Here is a 21,800-nt window from a genome sequence, read left to right as displayed (position 1 = left end):
CTGGTGAAACTGAGGAACTTAAATACACAGGCTGGATGATGACGGCAATTGGAAACATTTGAGTACACGGCTGAACTTAGTCTAACTAATGATGCATGGAATGAACTGGAACATAATACACTGGTAGAAAGGCTGACACAGAAACCTGGAAGTGAAAAACATGGATGTGGAAAACAAACTGAACATGACAAAACTAAAACGAAACCTGACATTAAAAAAACAACAACACTCAGATGTTATACTGACCCTAACCCAACCCTGTACCTCATGACCTTAGAGTTCTAATATTATGTTTTACTCTATTATAAAACTATATAAAATAATATGTTATTATAATATAATTATATATGGTAGCATCCCCCATTCTTTCAGAAAACAGACTTCAGCCTTCAGGTTGAGACATTCTTAAGCCATTATGCATCCACTGCTGTATCAAAGTACACATTATGCTGGTTTGTTCATGGGGTCGTGAAGGCCATCACAAACCTTTCAGTTTGACAACTTGAGACATTTGATTGTGAGTTTCAGGGTGAGCTTAACATCATTACCTTGTTTTAAAAGCCATCCTCTCTAATCTTTAGCTTCATAAAGATGGTGTGAGGTTTGCTTGCAGATTGCTGGTAACTGATTGAATTAATTCTTCCCTCTCAGTGAAACGTTCCCTGTGCAACCTCATCTCAAAGCATGATCGATCCAGCCGCAGTGCTTAACAGCTGAAGGTTTTAGAAACGCCGCACTGTTTCTTAAATTCAAATGTACTTGTGTTCATCGTGCTGTCAGTCTGCAATATTTGTTTCAAAAAGGCATCAGCTGCAAACTCATGATGCTTCATTCTGATACTTATAATTTGTGATGCTCATATTTGTTTCTCAAATGGCCAATTTTAGTTAGATGTACGATGGAAAGGAGGCTCTTTTATTCAGTTACCGATTTACTGTTACAAAAGTTTAGTTCATAAACTTCTCGAGGTCATTTTAGGTCACATGTAGGATTTCAGTTCAAAATATGAGACTCACTGTTGGACAATCTGTCGGCATATCATGTTTCATTAGATATATGTGATGTACTCACTAAGATGTGCTCACCCTTCAACAAAGCACTCTTCCAAACAGGTTAAGTGTGTTGTCATAGTCGTACATAACTAAGAGGCAGACTGTATTGTAGGTCTATCATCTACCATGTGGCCAACAACGTGGATGAAAGATAGTGAGACAGAAGTAGTAGCCTAACCCTGACCTGCCCGCTGGGACGTCAAACCAAGGACAGCATCACCCATCTGAATCCAGAACTAAGCACTAAAAGGTTCACAGGCTTTCAGAGTGTGAAGATAAAACACATTGTTACCATATATAGAGCATACAATGCACTGGCAACATATTCAGTATCCAGTGACTGGAAAATTAAACAAGTAAACAACCATTAAAAAAAAACATGTTGGGCAGAAAAACATTAATGAATTATGTATACGGGGGGGTGCTCTTCTTTTTGCAGATGATGCTCTCCTGTCTTGATCACACAATGCTTTATGATGCGCACAGTGACAATTCTGGACTGCATGTAAAACAAATGTGAATGAGAGTCAGTGCCTCCATGTATGAGGGCATGTTCCATGCCAATACATGAAGTAATCCCTTTGGGCTGAGAGTAAATCACTGCTTCAAGTGAAGCAATTAAAGTCGGTTATTGTGTTCTTTGTGGAAGGATATCTGATATAACCGCTGCTCCTTTGTATCATTAGGCTAACTGCTGGTGACGTTATATTGTAAGGAAGCAGGAGCAATAACGACTGTGAAATTATTCTGGACATATTCAAATGAGAGTGAACTTTCTGAGGGAACCGAAAATCATGTCCAATAAGGCCTGGGATAAACTGTAGAGCATAAGAAGGCCCCTCCTCATGTTGCAGTCTGCTTGCACAGCATAACTAGGGGGCGATCGTGGCTCAAGAGTTGGGAGTTTGCCTTGTAATCGGAAGGTTGCCGGTTCGAGCCCCGGCTTGGACAGTCTCAGTCGTTGTGTGCTTGGGCGAGACACTTCACCCGTTGCCTACTGGTGGTGGTCAGAGGGCCAGTGTCCGGCAGCCTCGCCTCTGTCAGTGCGCCCCAGGGCGGCTGTGGCTACAATGTAGCTGCCATCACCAGTGTGTGAATGGGTGGATGACTGGACGTGTAAAGCCCTTTGGGGTCCTTAGGGACTAGTAAAGCGCTATACAAATACAAGCCATTTAACTATGCAGTAGCTGTGAGCACAGATGCTTCTCCCATGCTGTGTAAGCCAGTATAGTTCAGATTGGCTGCTCCTCTTAAACAGAAGGTTTCTGTAGGATGGCCTAAAGAAAGAGGAGCTAAAACAGTTTGTTTTACACAGATGTTTAACAGCTGCTGAACCAGGGAGTCGTGTAAGGCTACTCTAGCAGACACCAGAAATAAAAATATGGAGCTGGAAATGATCATAGTAGGTCCCCTTTAAGTGAATCCATTCTTCCCTTCACCAGTGAAAAATTCCTTCTGCTTCTGGTTTGGAGCACACAGAGTGTAAACCACATTGTAGTTAGCAGCTCGGTGTGAAATAGAGTCAGCACTTCCATGTATGAGGATAGTAGAGGAAAGGAGTAGAGGAAAGGAGCCCTTTCCTCTACTCCCTCTTCACCCACGACTGCAGACCTGCTGATGGTTCCAACACCATCATTAAGTTTGCAGATGACACCACGGTGATTGGCCTCATCAGTGACAATGATGAGGCCGCCTACAGGGAGGAGGTGGATCGTCTGGCTGAGTGGTGCGACACAAACAACCTGCTGCTTAACACCGAGAAGACCAAGGAGCTCATCGTGGACTACAGGAGGAATGCTGACCCACATCCACCCATCCACATTAAGGGGACGGCTGTGGAGCGTGTGAGCAGCTTCAAGTTCCTGGGAGTCCACATCTCCGAGGATCTCACCTGGACGACCAACTGCTCCAAGCTGGTCAAGAAGGCTCACCAGCGCCTCTTCTTCTTGAGGACTCTGAGGAAGAACCACCTGTCCTCAGACATCCTGGTGAACTTCTATCGCTGCACCATCGAGAGCATCCTGACCAACTGTATAACAGTCTGGTACGGGAACTGCTCTGTCTCGGACCGGAAGGCGTTGCAGAGGGTCGTGAAAACTGCCCAGTGCATCACCGGAGCACCACTTCCTGCCATAAAAGACATCTACAGGAAGCGGTGTCTGAAAAGGGCTGGGAAAATCATCAAAGACCCCAGTCACCCATCACATGGACTCTTCACCCTCCTGCCCTCTGGGAGGCGCCACAGGAGCCTCCGGACTAAGACCACCAGGTACCGGAACAGCTTCTTCCCCACAGCTGTCAGACTCCTGAACTCTGCCTCCTGACATCTGACCCACGTTAAACTCATGGACTGAACATACACACAACTACAATGGACAACTGTACCCTCAAACACAATAATAACATGGACTGAACCACCACTCACAACCACTAGCACTTTATATAGCCTCTGTAGAAACTATCTACACCCTCACTTATCTTAACTGCACTACTGTATAGCTCTGTGTAAATAATCATTCTGTACATTCGATAATTTTTAATCCTACAACTGTTTACAACTTGCATAGTTCCCATTTCTGTATAGCTGTATATCCCAGATTCTGTAAAGTTATTTATTTCATATTCTGTATAGTTTTTCATATTTATATTCATATCCTGTACATAGCTTGTACTCACTACAGCCTGTACATACTTATAGTTAGAGAATATTCACAACATACTTCATACCGTGTACATTATAACATACCATAATAGACCCATTTCTGTAATATACTCACATATCTATATTATTGCTAATATATATTGTAATATATCTATATCACTAAAGCACTTCTGGATGGATGCAAACTGCATTTCGTTGCCCTGTACCTGTGCATGTGCAATGACAATAAAGTTGAATTCTATTCTATTCTATTCTATTCTATGTTACTCTGCATGGAGATGAAGTAATTCCTTTGGGTTACTGTGGGTCTCATCTTCTCTCATGTAGAAGAGAAGCTTTCTTAGAGGGGATGCACAGCCTGAAGACTCGTACTGGTGGCCTCAGCTGGGACAGTAACGGTACTTAAAGAATCAAAGGCTTTGATTAAAGCTGAACGTGCTGTTAAATGAAAGTATTTATCTATTCTGAGTTTTGGTCCAGTACGATTAACCATAACTGTGAGCTCATCTCCTTGTTGCTGCACAAGAACACAAACATCTTGCTCCCTTCCATAAAAAGCTTCCATTACTGTCATATGTAGGGTTGCATCATTTTACAATCCAGCAGCTCACTGTTTTGTATTTTATAGGCTGTATTTATTAAGATGATCAGCTGCAGGGTAAAAATATATATTTACAATTTGTGGGTAAAAACACAAAAGTATGACATCTGTATATTTAATTTCTTCTCACATTGTGCTGGTAATTCACAGTGGTGTTAAATTCAGCAGCTGGCTCTAACAAAACAATGAACAGATGCTGAATCTGTACCAAATGTCATGTTTAATTGACAATGCTTTAAAAATCATTGACAGTTCTGAAACAAAGACGTCACATTTCGTTAAAAGCCTGATGTCCCAACTCGTCTCCCCTAGTGGCTCCTCCTCAGGTGGGATGTGTTTGTATGGATAATAGCAAAGACTGACATACATTTTTTGCACGCAGCGATGAATTTTGTTCACTCAAATTTATCTTTTCTTCGCTCAAAATAAATTTCTCCTCAAAATGCAACACTTGCACCTGCAGTTTTTTTTTTACGTGCGCTCAAATTTTTTTTTACGTGCGCTCAGAATAGTGGCACAAAAATAACGCCATAAGTTACCTCATCCTAAAATTCGTCTTTGTACTCTATTTGAAGTGTTTCTCAACCTTCTGGAGCAGGGGTGGGCAATTCCAGGCCCAGAGGGCCGGTGTCCTGCAGGTTTTAGATCTCACCTTGGGTCGACACACATGATTAGTTTGTTACCAGGCCTCTGGAGAACTTCAGGACATGTTGAGGAGCTAATTTAGCCATTTAAATCAGCTGTGTTGGTTCAAGGACACATCTAAAACCCGCAGGGACACCGGCCCTCGGGGCCTGGAATTGCCCATCCCTGTTCTGGAGCAACGGCACATATTTCACATTAGAAAAATCACACGGCACACCACCAAACAAAAATGTCATGCCCTGCACACCAGGCATAGCGGACTTGGCTCTGTTTGTCCCCAGTATACCTTTTTTGCTTTCTTCCGACCGCCTTCATCTGGGTCGGAGTTTTCTCCAGGACCAGGTCAGACTGACTACGTTTTCTTTTCAAATATTCATCTATTGCTATTACATGCTGTGTCGTCTCACTCACAGCATGACTATTATGTCATTTCTTCTTCATCTTCTTCTGTTGTACTGGCAGTTGGTAACCCATTTAATTAGAGCAGATATCTTTACTGCCCTCTTGTGGCAGGGCTTGTAATTGTTCTGACCATTACTCACGGCGATCGCTTAGAGCAGCGGTCCCCAACCCCCGGGCCAGGTACAGGTCCGTGGGTCGTTTGGTACCGGGCCACGAGAGTTGAGGCTTCGGTGTGAAATTTATGGTTTTCAGGGTTTTTTTTTTTATTGTTAGCTCGGTTTCCCTCTTTTCCCGTGTTGTAGTTGTGCGTCTTATTTTGAAAGATATATTTACGCGTTACCATAGTGACCAGAGAGCATTACAGGACAGAGAGGAGGATGTTACTCTCAAAGTTGTTGGCACATTTCAGGAGGACGCTGCTAATAAAGTTACACAATTACAAAGTAAATTCGCGTTTATTAATAAAATATACATAAAATATACAAGACAAAATTCCAGTTTTTGTCTTGGTCGTGTCATTTTATTTTGTTGCATTTATCCGCGACACAGTTAAGGCCGGTCCATGAAAATATTGTCTTAAATTGAACCGGCCCGTGGCGCAAAACAAGGTTGTGGACCGCTGGCTTAGAGTACCAATCAGGTGGAACCAGACAATCTTCCACGGCACACCTGCTCATTTCTAATGGCACACCTATGTGCCGCAGCTCAGGGAAACACTGCTCTGTTTTGTTTCTCTGTGTCATTCTTTATGTCAAGACCAGAATGAGGGCTTGACTTTGATCTTTTACCAAAAGAAATACCCTAAAATAGGGATCATCAACTGCATTTGCAGACACTGTGAGGGTCAGATACTCAGAATAAATCTTATCTCTTAGCCTTTGTCAGTGTTAACAGACTCACACTACCTTTGCTGCAGCACGCCACTAGAGGGCGGTTGCGATATCTTAGGCTTCATATTTGTGAGGCTGTCAAGTTATCCACCACTGACACACGCAATATTGTAGTTTGTTGGGTACACTGGCAGGAGAATGGCCTTCGGAATATATTTCAAGCATGAAAAAGTTGTGAAAAAAACTAGATGAAATTAGCAAAAATAAATGTTGAATGAGCGATGTTTTTTCCTCACTGGGTTCTACCTCAATTCAGTAATTTCCTGGGTCCCGGATGGAAAGCTCTGGCAGGCTGAATGTGCCCGCAGGCCACCAGTTGACATTCACTGCTCCAGAATCACGGTCAGTGTTGCTATCGCTGCTGTTGGCAGTGTGGCAAGAATTGTTAATTGTTCAGATATTAACTGGAAGTGAAAACTCAGACTCAAAAACTCGTCGATGGCAGATGGCTTGTCGAGTTGGTGTAAAAAATGTTAAGACTGGCAAAGAATTCCCCGACGACAGTAACAAGAAAAGGAAATGTTCATTTACATATTTTAATTGTGTGACCAGAAAAATGTGGACGGATATTTCAACTAAAACAACAACATACACCAAAAGAATTTGAAAACTTACTTCCACTGGGACAAAAGAAAGAGTTTTTTTTCTAAATGTCTAACATTTAACTACCACAACATGTGATTCTGTCATCATTTGTATGAAGTTTTACAAGAAGTACCACTGAAGCACTTTGGTACACCTGTAACCCTAAAGCTGTGCTATAAGAATGCTTTTGACAGCATTTTTTAATAGTTATCCCAGTTAGGACTCAGACTGGGAGGGTTGAGGCTACTTGTCATCACTGGGATGGGTCACCAGATTTTAGACACTGACTGTAAGACCTGATGTGCTGGGTTCAGACTGTCCAACACCAACTCTGACGTGACGGTGGGAAGTCCTTCCCGGCCCTCTGCTGTTTATGAATATTGTTACATTTATGAATGACATAATTGCTTGAATGGTTCTGAATTTCTCTCCAATACGAATCTCTCACATGAGCCCATGGAGCCAAAGTTTTGATCACACTGCTCTTCCTGTAGTTGTCCTTTGCTCTCACCTTGCTGCTATTCAAATGCATGAACTTACCTGCTACTCATCTAGACATTAGCACTAATTGGTGTTAATCATCCCAATAATTAAAATAATAATGCACTAATGGACTTTTGTTTGTTTCTAAAACAGGCAGATCTCTTTATTTACATGAAATGGAGGTCAGCTCATTTGTACCGCAGGAGATTTTTATCCACGAGTCTTTATTCTGCGTCTCTAATGTTGGATAATTGTTGCCATACTAGGCTCTAATGTGTGAGTTTGTTAATGTGTTTATGTCAGGCATGTCAAGACTGATCATAATTTATGTGCATTATGTGCTCGTCTATGCATTTTTACGTAGTTTGTGTTTGTGGGCCACATTTCAGAAGAAAAATGATCACACACAGCCACACAGACTTTTTCTTTTAGCAGTGACATGTCAGTGCAGCCACAACTGCCTGCAGGATTTCATTAGCACTCATTAATTGGATAACTGAGGCTAATTAAGCTATTAATCATTGGCTCATGTAGTCATGTTGGCCACCTCCTCCAATTACCTTCCCTTTTGACTGTCTCGCTTTCTCCATCCCTTCTCTTGAATGTCAACAACTACGCCATCTTGTACTCTGTGAACCGATTATGGTTTTTTGTACAAGGTTCTACTCAAAACATTTTGCCCTGTCTTTTGACACAAAAGCACGGACATGAATCCAAATGCATGCCACATACATCTGGGTCCATAAGTATTTGGGATTATTCTTTCTAAAGCTCTCTATGCCAACGAAGTGGATTTTAAGTCAGAGATTGAACAAACAAAATTGAACAAAATTGGCTGACAAGCAGCTTCTTGGACTGTTATTCCATGACAAATGGACCAGAGCTGATCCCAGGTTCTGAACTTGATTTTTTGTAGCTGTTCACTGAAGCTCCTAATATGAGGTCCAAAGAAATGCTGATGAGATGACAGATGTCCTTATTAGCCTGCAAAAACAAAAGAATCCTAAAGGCATTGAACAAATGTTAGGAGTTCCAAAATCAAATCTAATTAATGGCACATTTAGAAGACCAGGTGGCCTGCAAGACCATACAAGACAACTACTGTGAATGATCACAGAATAGTTTCTTTGGGTGAGAAAAAGACACTAACAGTTTGATGATGGCCTTAAAGCAGCTCTTCAGGTGAGGATGGACACACAGGGTGTGTTTGGTGCGTGAAAAGCTGCCCTGTGCTGCTGGACAGGAAGAAAAATCTTAGGAAATAGATTCTAAAGCCTTTTTTATGTCACACCGGATTCCAGCTTGTTGGGCTCTCCACCGTCACGCACGTATCAGATGTGTTTCTGCAGTAACATGCTCACATCTGGTTTGACATCAAAGCCCACAATGCTGCTGATCTTCTCCAAGTGGTCTTTGATGGGCTTACAGGTGGTTGATCAGTTGGTGCTCGCTGAGCAGGTCTGCTGCTTTTGAAGCTTTTGGTCTAACATCGAGGCCCAAAAATGATTTGTGAAGGATATGATCAGTGTAAGCTTGATGCTTCAAATAATAAACTCAAAACAAAGCCAAACAGGCTGCAGAGTTTGTGACTTCCCTTCTGACTAACTGCCTTTCTGCCTGCTGTTCGCACAGTGGGTTTGTGTTTATGTTTCCTGGCAGGTTTCTTCTGTCATGTGACCACAGGACTCCACCATAACTCCATCTGGTTATGGTTTTTGTAAGCCTGTCATACACTACATGAAGATATTTTTTATCTTAAAATTCTGATAAATGCAACTTTCACTGATGTTTGATACCCTCCAACCGAATCCAGCTGATCCACATGACTTCACCAGTTGCTAAGTGTGTTCATAACGTTTTGATCTCTATATTTTAGGAGCTTCACGGATCAAAATTCCTCTCATGTCTGAAGCAAGATGTTGGCTCCATTAAACCCGCTGTTTTCTTATTGGCTGAACCTCGCAAAGGGTTTAAATGGTAGGTCGGTATGGCATCTTGTCCTCTATAACATCAAACATTTAGGTATATTATGTGCTGTGTACCATATGAGCAACCATCACTGAAACAGTATATCAATGCAGAACATTCAACAAATCATAATGCCTCCATTGTAAATTGTGGGTCGGTAACTGGATCTATTTACATCACAATGTGCAGTTTTGAATGGCTTCTGTTAAACATGAAAAGGCAACACTGAAGATTTTGCCACAATGTTTCAGTTTTCTTCTACAATTCCAAGAAAGCTGTTTGAAATGAACAGAACATTATGCATTTTGAATTAAATTAAAACTCTATGCTTTGTATGTCTTTATCTGTGTACAGTGTTTCGGCTGGAAGGGAATAAGTCCTTCATACTGCTTAGATAACACCAAAGACAAGCTCATTTATAGCATATATTTAATATATGCTATAAATGAAATAATCTGCAGAAATTTGGACAAACAAATTGTTAAATTGCTTGAACATATTTGTTGAGTCCATGACGCCGCCCCAGCTGCATTCTGCTCGGCAGGTCAGAGGACTTTAACCACAGCTGCGTATGGGGTTTTCTTTGCTCTGAACTCATCTCAGGTGTGCTGTGCTTCTTTATTCTTCATTACCTCTTCAATCAAGCGCAAAAAGATTTCTTCCGTTCTGAGAGCAAAGGTGGGAGGGATTGGTCTTGGATGGTGAAACTTTGCAACACTTTCTCTGTTAACACTCCTCTCTCCACAGTAAACAATGATAAAAGGAAGGCAGCAGTTTAAGAGGACGTTCCCAGTGGACACACAGCCTGACTTATCACAGCCAGCTCTCCTTTGAAAGCGCTCCTTAATCTCAGCTGGGCCCGCTGGCTGAATAAGCAAGTAAATGTCATTTCTCTTATCTGTCCCTTTCCCCCTCTTCACTCCTCTGATTCACAAAATATTTGTGATTTACATCTTCACATTTCTTCAGATCCATTGTTACCTCTCATTTCTTATCCTACGTCTTATCCTCTTAATGTGCTTTTGTGTGCTGTCGAATGAATCCAACACAAATATTCTCCACAGCTGAGCAACACCGGAGTGTTTGCTTAAGTTGACATGGAACTAAAGACAGTGACATGAGTGAGAATATGGTTAAAGACAGCAGATTTATTTTGCAGACAGGATGTTCAGTAATAGTTTGTGTCACAGGTGGTAACTCTGTCTACCGTGGAGCTACAGCTGTCACACTCTCAAATTTTGATGATAAAATAATAAATAGTAGATATAATAGTGGCAGTTTGTTCCATGGAGGCATTGGGAAAATGTGTTTTATTGTTAATAGAATAAAATGGTTACAGACAGAGTGAATATTCATATCCATCCATCCATCCATCCATCCATTCAATTCAATTCCGTTTTATTTATATAGCACCAAATCACAACAACAATCATCTTAAGGTGCTTTATTATAAGGTATATACGCTACAATGACACAGAGAAAACCCCTCTGATCAAACAAGCCCCTTTGAGAAAGACTTGGCAGTGAGAAGGTAAAACGCTCTTTAAACAGGAAAACACTGCCAACAGAAGCAGGCTCAGAAAGGAGCAGGCAGCTACAGTGGCCAATTTTGGTCACTGCAACAAAAAATTTAAAGAAAAAATATGTGCTAATATTTTGCTGTCCTTACGTCTGTAACCATCAGTCTTTGTATTGGCCTCTCTTTACTATTTCTAGAATACAGAATAGCCCTTTATTGTCATTATACATGTACAACAAAATTGTGGGTGCTCCACACCAACTGTGCCAGAGTAAAATATAAATAGTAAACAGCACGGATAAATAACAGAGGAAATATGTAGAAATAAGAGAAATACATACAAAAACATGAGAGAAGCACATTTTAGAGAACAAGTTGCAAAGTGCTTGGAAGTAGAAGAAAGAAAAAGTGTTAGTGGTCTGTGTGACGAGGGTTACTCAGACCATGGCTCAGATTGGTGGGTTGGTGGGCAGGTGTGGGGTGACAGTGTCTGTTAACACTCTGAATGGCCCAGGGGAAGATGCTCTCAGTGAGCCTCGAGCTGTGGGACCTGATTGACCTGAGGTGCCGACCATAAGACAGCGGGTCAAACAGGTGATGGCCCCTAGTCCATCTGCAGCTGATCATTTTTAATGCACTTTAGTTCCTCTTCTTCCCAACAGCAGATCATCTGCTTCGATCTCACCCTGCTCCTAACATCTTCATCCGTCACACCAACTGTACATGTTCTGCTTCACTACATACATAAACCTCCTCTGAGGTCTTGATCTTTTCCTCCTGCCTGGCAGCTCAGTGTTGAATCTCTTGTAATATATCGTCCTTTATAAGCCTGCCATGTAATATTGTTGTTTATTATTTAATTGCTCCAATTGTCCTTTCATTAGTTTCACACTATGAGATTGGTTTTCAAGCTTGAAACGGGTTGTCTGTTTTAAAACTGCATCTGCCTCTGGTAGAGAGTAATATTACACAACATTTGTTTAATAAATTGTATTATAGTGTCTTTGGAATTGATTCGGCTTCAGTTCCTTACAATTTCACAACTTTAACAAACCTAAAAAAAACAGTCCATGATTTCTTTGAAGGTTGTTAATTCAGCTTCGAAAACACTGATGCTTCTATTGGAGAAAAACAACCTGATAGTTGGTGACATGTGATTTTGACTCGTTGGCAGATATATCTGGAGGTGCCCAGAGCTTCCACAGCATGTCCACTGTGGAGGGTGCTCTAGGGGACAAATGGAATATGCCTGAAATCAGAGCACATGTTCTTTGTTTATGACACTTTTAGCTGTAGGAACATCTTGTCACATCAGTCGCTGTCATCTGTAACAGGACCGTGACAAGCTTCATTTGTGTCTAAATGACTGACAGTGAAAGCTTCACTCAAAACAACTTGTCTTATGGCAGTAATGTGTTCTAATCTACTCAGGATATGGATGTATGTCCACAACAATTTTCTAGTTTTGACAAAACTGAAGAAGTCAAAATAGTTTCAAAAGCTTTTTGGGCCAGAAAAAAACCAAAGACAAAGCACTGAATCATGACCAAGTCATCATGTTAACAGTCACTTAGAAACCAGGCTTTCCATCCATTCTCTTCTGCTTGTCCTTGTCAGGGTCTGGTCCTACCCCAGCTGCCATAGGGCGAGAGGCAGGGTACACCCTGGACAGGTCGCCAGTCTTTCGACAGAATCCAGTGTCCTGTTATATCTCCTGGTCTTTGCACAGATGTTCTGTAGTGAGGTCTGGTCTTTGGCTGAGTATCTCTGACTCTCCAGAGTCTTGACCTGGAGCTGCTCCAACATCACCTTTGTTGTAGTTTGGTTCATTGTGATCCTGACAGGTCAACCATGGCCTATATCACCATAATTCCCAGTAAACATTGTTTCATCCAGATAATGAGCAGTGCATTGCTGTGGTGTTCATCAGACATGAAACTTAGTTCCACCCAAATAGCAAAAGTTTTGCCTTGTCACGCTGTGAGTCATGTGCATTCACTCAAGCATAGCGTCAGTGCAGCTTCTGTCATAATGACCTGTCTGAAGTGCAGAGACCACTGTAAAGACAGCTTCTCCATCTTGGAAACAGACGTCTGTAGGTCTATTACAGATACCTTCTCAACAAGGCCCCACTTCCACAGTCCCCCAGTGTAGCCAAACTGCTAATTTTGGCAAAAATTTGGCAAAAAGATCATTGATGCTGGGACTGTTCAACGTGTTTAGCAGAGTCTTTATCAGGCCATTATGATGAAACTCAGGACAGCATATTCATGAGACTGTGACTTTTTTTGTTTTGTCCTGACAAGTGGTTTAAGTTACTGGAATTTCAATATACAGCTGTGTGGCTTTCGAAGCTATAAGCAAGTCCTTTGTCACAGCTGGACTGCTGTCAAGTTTCAAATACATCTCAAGGATTATTAAAGCAAATTCAACTAAACAGATTAAACTTTTTCAGAACTGCCATCTTTAAGCTTTATTTCTGTTTTCCAGAAATTCAAAGGAGGCAAGTCAGACGAGTGTTGGTGAGCAAGATTGGAAGGCTGTGTAACATCTGTGCTATTTAGCAAAAAACCTTTTAATATTATTATTTTATGCTATTGATGATTGTTGTCTACATAACTTTAAAGTGGAAGTTAGGCCCAGGATCCTTTTGCACAATACTGGGCAGTATTACCCTACTATGTTTTACAATAGCAAGAGAAACTACATGCAATAGAGAACGTCTCACGTATGTCATGACAGCCGAGTCAGTTCTTCTTTGAAATCTGCTGCCTGGGCTCGTGCATAGTTGGTGCATTTCAGTGATGAAATTGACATCACTGGGATCCAAACTGACCCAAGCAGACTCGTGCACACACATGATCTCCTCTTTAGTGTTGTTTCTTTATCTATGTATCTATTTATTTCTAAGGGACTTGTACTCAGTCACTGCAGTAATGAAATAATGAGGCCTTTTGTTTTAAGTAGATGATGTTACAATCAGATCAGATTAATGTCAGAGTTCCTTCAAACCTTTTTTTATCCTTTTCTTGGTTATTTTTACAGACTAAAAATCTTTAAAAGAGAATTATGCTGCTGCCTTAAACACGCCATCGCCATCGAAAAACAAAGTTCTTGTGCATTCATTGAGTTCAGCATCGATGTCAGTATAAAAAGAGATTAAATAACTACTGAAAGGTATGTATGGATAAAATTTTTTACAATTCCAAACATTCAGATTTCCTCGTTGCTCAAAGCGAGAAACGGTTCAGTGTTTGCGGGCTTCAGGCAGGCTGATTGTGCTCTCTTCATTATCCCTCCAATAACTCAGCGGGATAGGCCAAGGGGAGCGTTTGTACACGAATCAGCCAACAGTCAAGTCCTATTCGCTTGAGCCATTGAAAGTAAACTCCTCGACTGTATGTTGTGTGGATGTGTTTGTGTATTTCTACATATGTGAAGACCTTGAGCTTTGGACCGTATGGAGTGAGGTATTGTAATGCGAAGACATGGATCCATGCTTAATTTAGCAATATGTTAGCTCTCACCTGCTAAAATTATGTGAGCCTGTATTAGAGTAAGGAACATTTGTTCAGTTCACATTTGTGTTTTACTCAGTCCATTTGTCTTGTACACATTTCAGCATAATTCAACAACGTTTATTGGTTTTTATTGTGAAATGGAAAAGTAAGAGCACTTGGCCAAACCACAATGCTTCAGTGACTGAATTTTACTGAAAATATTCTTTGCAGCTCTGAACAAAACATAACAGAGAGTGGAAGCGTTTTGACCCCTTCCCACCGCTTCATAGTTCCTGCTGAAAATGGCTGACACCCTCACTTTCCAAAGGATATATATGTTTTCTAGAATACGGATATGCTTTGTCAAGGTTTTCACATTTCGCTGAGGCTACATGGTCAGACACGACTTTTTATCAACTACATGAAAAAGTCACATTTCATTTCTATTTTCATTTTGGACTGTACACCCTACCTTTTTTAAAAGACCTGTTTTTCCGATCTCATTTGGATTTGGAATTTGGAATCAAGTTGCTTTTGCACAATGCTCAGTCCTTTGCACAAGTGTCATTGTTGCAATTTTCTATTGCATTTTTATTTTGTCTATTGTCTGTATGGACATGGCTGGAATGACAATAAAGCCACTTGACTTGACTTGATTTAGTGTGAATAAATATTGGCTTGTCATGATTTTTTCCTCAGTGAAAAGAAGAAAGATTTCTTGGCCTAACCTGGTATGCCAGGTGGCTTCATACAGATCTACCATCAGACTGATGGTCCATAGAGTACAGAAGAGGAAAAGTCTTTTGAAAACTACTTTTGTGATAACAGGCAATGTGTTTTTCATGTCATGAAAGGATTAAAGCCAACTGGTTTTTTGCAGAAATGTTTTAATTCATCCATACTGAGGGGCTTTCCAATATGATGCCAAAGCATCTCATTTGGATTCCATCACACTACCACTACCGTGTTTGACCGGTGGTATCATGCTCTTTTTATGAGATGCTGTCTTAGTTTTACACCACATTTAACAAGATGCAAACCTTCCAAAACATCAACATTTGCTTCCTCTGTCATTTTGAATGTTGTCTACATATTCTACTGAAGCAGTCGCATCAGTGGTCCTAACTTGCATATCAGTGTATTGGGAGAAAACACAGGCGAATATGCAAATTCTACATACATATAACTTCACATTGCCAGGTTTTAAACCAGGAACATTCTAGCTGTGAAGAAAGTTCACAGAAATCACAACTTTCATTAAAATGTAATGTATTGCGATATAAACCGTGACCACTCTGGTCTTTTTTAGACAGCGAGAACATCATAGACTGTCTCTTTGTCACATTTTGGAAAGTCAGAACATCTGCCTGCTCACAGAGAACGTTTGCCACGCTTGTTTTTCAAAAGATGAAGCACAAATGCCAAACGTATTTGGCACACCTTGATGTTTCAGCACGAGCTTTGGTAAAGACTGTTTTGGGTTTGGGCAGATGAGGATACATTGGCCAATATATCATTTCTGAAAGTGCGTATTTTGTAAGCTTTTCTTCTTTGTGTCTCTGGCAATTGTCAGAACTGTGACAACAACTGTGTGGTCGGTGACAGTGATTAGGTTATGCAATGACAGTTTGGGCAGTGTATTGGTAAATGTGCAGTAATTTACCCTGGGTCAACACACCTGAATCACATGATTAGTTCGTTACCAGGCCTCTGGAGAACTTCAGGACATGTTAGGCAGCTAATTTAAATCAGCTGTGTTGGTTCAAGGACACATCTAAAACTTGCAGGGACACCGGCCCTCGAGGCCTGGAGTTGCCCACCCCTGCTCTAAAACATCTATCTTTTTTTTTAAACCACATATACAGGGAATTGTTGCACTGTATGGCACTTTAGATAAAAGCATCTAGAAATGGCAGGTGGTATTTCAGAGAGAGATGGGCTTGTGTGTGGGGGTGGTGCTGTGGTGATTCAGTGTATTTTGAGGAAATGCTGAGAGGGCTCACTATGCTCTGCAAATCATAATCATTATATAAGAGAAATGCACACACGATGACCTTCAAGCATTCTTTGATATTTTATACATTTCTATTGCCAATGTTAATACGTTTATGCTCCTTCTATAACTTTGGAGAATATTTAGTCCTTTTAAAGGTCAGATATAGGTTATGATATATTCCAAGTAGTGTTACTGTTATGTTGTGTTTGGCATTTTGTGGATGGAGTTTTTAAAAAATCCTTATTTATGCTCTCCGAAAGGACAAGCAGGGCACAAAGTGAAAAGGACCAGAAAGGAAACTGCAGTGCTTAAGAGAAATATCATCTTAGATTCATTCCTTCTCTGGGTAAATCCCTCCCAAACATAGAAAACCAGGGAGACATAATCTGTTATGTTGCCACGATGTATTGCCTGAAGCTGCTGCAATGATGATAAATAACTCGAGACTCTCGTTGTAAAACGTGCAGTCTGCTTTATTTACACAATCAACCAGACTGGGTTGCTCTGGGGTCTAAAGTGGAGCTTATTGTTAGGGAATCATGCACGTGGCTTTGGGACTTCTATACGTTATGTTTTGAGTTATTAATAAGAAAAACTGTACTCTATTAAGAGTTTCCATTTTTAACTGGTGAGCAATGGCATACACTCACAAGGCGAGTGTGTTAAAGATGTTTTTATAGCTAATGTATGAATGGATTGGGACTTTAAAAATGAGACCTCCTCTCCCATCCAATTGCCTCCTGCAGAAAGGATTTAGTGTAAAAATCCATGGATGTCATGTTTGATGTTAAGCATCATTATTTTCACCTAGCTTGGAGAGTAATGCAAAGAAATTTTAAGATTGCACATCCTCTTGAGAAGGTTTTCAAATTCATTAATGACAGTTACAGTCAAAGTAATGGAATAAACTCAATTTACAGATGAAATTAGAAACAAACCCTGCTTGGAGCTTATTGTAGAAAAGCCCCATCTTTTTAAAGAGCTGAGGTTTTGCACTGCAGCATGGAATTATTAATCTATTTCTTTGTTTGACTGTCGATTGGTTACCTCACTTACAGTGGGGCAAAAAAGTATTTAGTCAGCCACCGATTGTGCAAGTTCCCCCACTTAAAATTAGATTAGATTAGATAGAACTTTATTAATCCCTCGGGTGGGTTCCTCTGGGAAATTCGATTTCCAAAAAAGCACAGCACCGACAGAAGTTACAGAGTTACAGAATATATATATATATAAATAAAACACCCAGCACGCCCCTGCGGGCGGTTTATCCTTCAAGCTCGGGTCCTCTACCAGAGGCCTGGGAGCTTGAGGGTCCTGCGCAGTATCTTAGCTGTTCCCAGGACTGCGCTCTTCTGGACAGAGATCTCCGATGTTATTCCCGGGATCTGCTGGAGCCACTCGCCTAGCTTGGGAGTCACCGCACCTAGTGCTCCGATTACCACGGGGACCACCGTTACCTTCACCCTCCACATCCTCTCGAGCTCTTCTCTGAGCCCTTGGTATTTCTCCAGCTTCTCGTGTTCCTTCTTCCTGATATTGCTGTCATTCGGAACCGCTACATCGATCACTACGGCCGTCTTCTTCTGTTTGTCTACCACCACTATGTCCGGTTGGTTAGCCACCACCATTTTGTCCGTCTGTATCTGGAAGTCCCACAGGATCTTAGCTCGGTCATTCTCCACCACCCTTGGGGGCATCTCCCATTTTGACCTCGGGACTTCTAGGTTATACTCGGCACAGATGTTCCTGTACACTATGCCGGCCACTTGGTTATGGCGTTCCATGTATGCCTTGCCTGCTAGCATCTTGCACCCTGCTGTTATGTGCTGGATTGTCTCTGGGGCATCTTTACACAGCCTGCACCTGGGGTCTTGCCTGGTGTGATAGACCCCAGCCTCTATGGATCTTGTACTCAGAGCTTGTTCTTGTGCTGCCATGATTAGTGCCTCTGTGCTGTCTTTCAGTCCAGCTTTGTCCAGCCACTGGTAGGATTTCTGGATATCAGCCACCTCCTCTATCTGCCGGTGGTACATACCGTGCAGGGGCCTGTCCTTCCATGACGGTTCCTCGTCTCCGTCCTCTTTCTTGGGTTTCTGCTGCCTGAGGTATTCACTGAGCACTCGGTCAGTTGGGGCCATCTTCCCAATGTATTCTTGGATGTTCCTTGTCTCATCCTGGACTGTGGTGCTGACACTCACCAGTCCCCGGCCCCCTTCCTTCCGCTTAGCGTACAGCCTCAGGGTGCTGGACTTGGGGTGAAACCCTCCATGCATGGTCAGGAGCTTTCTTGTCTTTATGTCAGTGGCTTCTATCTCCTCCTTTGGCCAGCTTATTACCCCAGCAGGGTACCTGATCACGGGCAGGGCGTATGTGTTGATGGCCCGAATCTTGTTCTTACCATTCAGCTGACTCCTCAGGACTTGCCTGACCCTCTGCAGGTACTTGGTGGTTGCAGCTTTTCTAGTGGCCTCTTCATGGTTCCCATTTGCCTGCGGGATCCCCAGGTACTTGTAACTGTCCTCTATGTCTGCAATGTTGCCTTCTGGTAGTTCAATCCCCTCAGTTCTGACTACCTTCCCTCTCTTTGTTACCATCCGACTACACTTCTCCAGTCCGAACGACATTCCAATGTCATTGCTGTATAGCCTGGTAGTGTGGATCAGTGAATCGATGTCTCGTTCACTCTTGGCATACAGCTTGATGTCATCCATGTACAGGAGGTGGCTGACAACTGCTCCGTTCCGTAGTCGGTATCCGTAGCCAGTCTTGTTAATGATCTCACTGAGGGGGTTCAGGCCTATGCAGAACAGCAGTGGGGACAGAGCATCTCCTTGGTAGATCCCGCACTTGATGGTAACTTGTGCTATGGGCTTGGAGTTGGCCTCTAGTGTTGTACGCCACATCCCCATTGAGTTCCTGATGAAGGCTCTTAGGGTCCCATTGATCTTGTACAATTCTAGGCATTCCAGTATCCAGCTGTGGGGCATTGAGTCATAGGCCTTCTTGTAATCAATCCAGGCAGTGCACAGGTTGGTCAGTCTGGTCTTGCAGTCTCGGCTGATTGTTCTGTCTACCAGTAGCTGGTGTTTTGCACCTCTGGTATTCTTGCCAATTCCTTTCTGTGTCCCGCTCATGTATTGACCCATGTGCCTGTTCATCTTAGCCGATATGATGCCTGACAGGAGCTTCCATGTAGTACTGAGGCAGGTTATTGGTCGGTAGTTGGAGGGGACCGGTCCCTTCTTGGGGTCCTTGGGGATCAGGACCGTCCGGCCTTCAGTTAGCCATTCCGGGTGTCTCTCGTTAACTAGCAGCTGGTTCATTTGTGCTGCCAGACGCTCGTGGAGTGCAGTCAGCTTCTTCAGCCAGTAGGCGTGAACCATGTCGGGCCCTGGTGCTGTCCAACTCTTCATACTGGAGACCCTTTCTTGGATATCTGCCACTGTGATGGTTACTGGACCCTGTTCAGGGAGGTCGCTGTGGTCTGCCCTCAGATCCTCTAGCCACTGAGCATTGCCGTTATGGGTTGCATCCTTCTCCCATATGCTCTTCCAGTATTGCTCCGTCTCCAGCCTTGGTGGTGCTATTCTCTTATTGTTCCCTTGCCACTGAGAGTACACCTTTGCTGGTTCTGTGGAGAACAGCTGGTTTATTCTCCTGCCTTCTATCTCTCTGGTGTACCTCCTCAAGCGGCTGGCCAAGGCTGTGAGTCTTTGCTTGGCAGTTTCCAAGGCCTCAGGTATGGACAGCTTGCTGTATTTCTCAGGCACCTTATTTGTCGCACCTTTCTGCAACTCCGTTAGTTGGCTAACTTCCCTCCGTGCTACTTTGATCTTGCCCTCTAGCCTCCTTCTCCATGGAGGGTACTGCCCCTTGTGGCTGTTCAACTTGTAGCCAAGCATCTCACTGATCACTGCTGCCGTATTGTAGATCAGCTTGTTAGTGTCGGTAATCGTGGTTGTAGGTATTGCCCGTAGTGCTGCATTAACATCATCTAGCAGACCTTCTGAGGGTACTTCACGTAATCTTGGTAACCGGCTACGGGGGATCCAGGTTTCAAGCTTGGCCATGATCCTATTTTTCAGGTCAGTTCCTCTGGCACTCAACGATCCTTCTCCTATCGCACTTGGGGCTATGTACCCAATCTCGGGTGGGGGTGATGATATCTCCCCCCTGACCTGGCGTCCTGACTCCTCCTTGCCGTACCATTTGTGTTGTACCTCGTCAATCTCGAGCTGTGAGAGCAGTCCCTTCTTTCGAATGTTGGAACACTGAGCTACTAGTTGTTTCGCCGTCATTGTGGATGTTGGGTATCGAAGAATCCATAGGTCCCTCATCCTATTCATGTAGCCCCTTCCGCCGGGGTTACTTGCGTAGTAGCATTCCAACAACGCCCTGTTTTCGTCCCTTGCCCACCGATGCCTTCTTGTTCCAGTAGCACAGTTCCCTGTGGTGCTCCTGTGCTGCTGACCACTGTGTCAGACGTGATGTCCTTCAGCCTGACGTACTGTGGTCTGTCGGTGAGGTAGTCGGAGATCCAAGCCACCAGGCAGGGGTCCACCTCCATCCTGTTCAGTTTTTCCTGAAGCATACAGGGCCGGATGATATTAAAGGCACTGGAAAAGTCAAGAAACAGGATCCTGACCGTGCCTTTTCCCCCATCCAGGTGTGAGTGGGCTCTGTGTAGGAGGTACAGGATGGCATCCTCCACTCCGACACCCGCCTTGTATGCAAACTGTAGTGGGTCCTGGGCATGTTGTACCTGTGGTCAGAGGAGGTTGAGGAAGAGCCGCTCTAGAGTCTTCATAAGATGTGACGTCAGTGCCACCGGTCGGAAGTCATTCAGCTCATTGGGCCGGATGACAGAGGTCAGTAATTTGCACCAGAGGTACACTTCAACTGTGAGAGACAGAATGTGAAAAAAAAATCCACGAATCCACATGGTAGGATTTGTAAAGAATTTATTCGTAAATCAGGGTGGAAAATAAGTATTTGGTCACCTCAAACAAGGAAAATCTCTGGCTCTCACAGACCTGTAATGTCTTCTGTAAGAAGCTTTTCTGTCCCCCACTCGTTACCTGTATGAATGGCACCTGTTTGAACTCATCATCTGTATAAAAGACACCTGTCCACAGCCTCAAACGGTCAGACTCCAAACTCCGCCATGGCCAAGACCAAAGAGCTTTCGAAGGACACCAGGAAAAGTATTGTAGACCTGCACCAGACTGGGAAGAGTGAATCTACAATAGGCAAGCAGCTTGGTGTGAAAAAATCAACTGTGGGAGCAATCATCAGAAACTGGAAGACATACAAGACCACTGATAATCTCCCTCGATCTGGGGCTCCACGCAAGATCTCATCCCGTGGGGTCAAAATGATCATGAGAACGGTGAGCAAAGATCCCAGAACCACACGGGGGGACCTGGTGAATGACCTGCAGAGAGCTGGGAGCAAAGTAACAAAGGTCACCATCAGTAACACACTACAACGGCAGGGA

The sequence above is a fragment of the Copadichromis virginalis genome, linkage group LG14 (assembly GCF_057382275.1).
Source record: "Copadichromis virginalis isolate Kocher_CV1m ecotype Utaka linkage group LG14, C_Virginalis_male_GT1.1, whole genome shotgun sequence".
NCBI lineage: Eukaryota > Metazoa > Chordata > Actinopteri > Cichliformes > Cichlidae > Copadichromis > Copadichromis virginalis.
Note: the sequence above shows the minus strand (reverse complement) of the source record.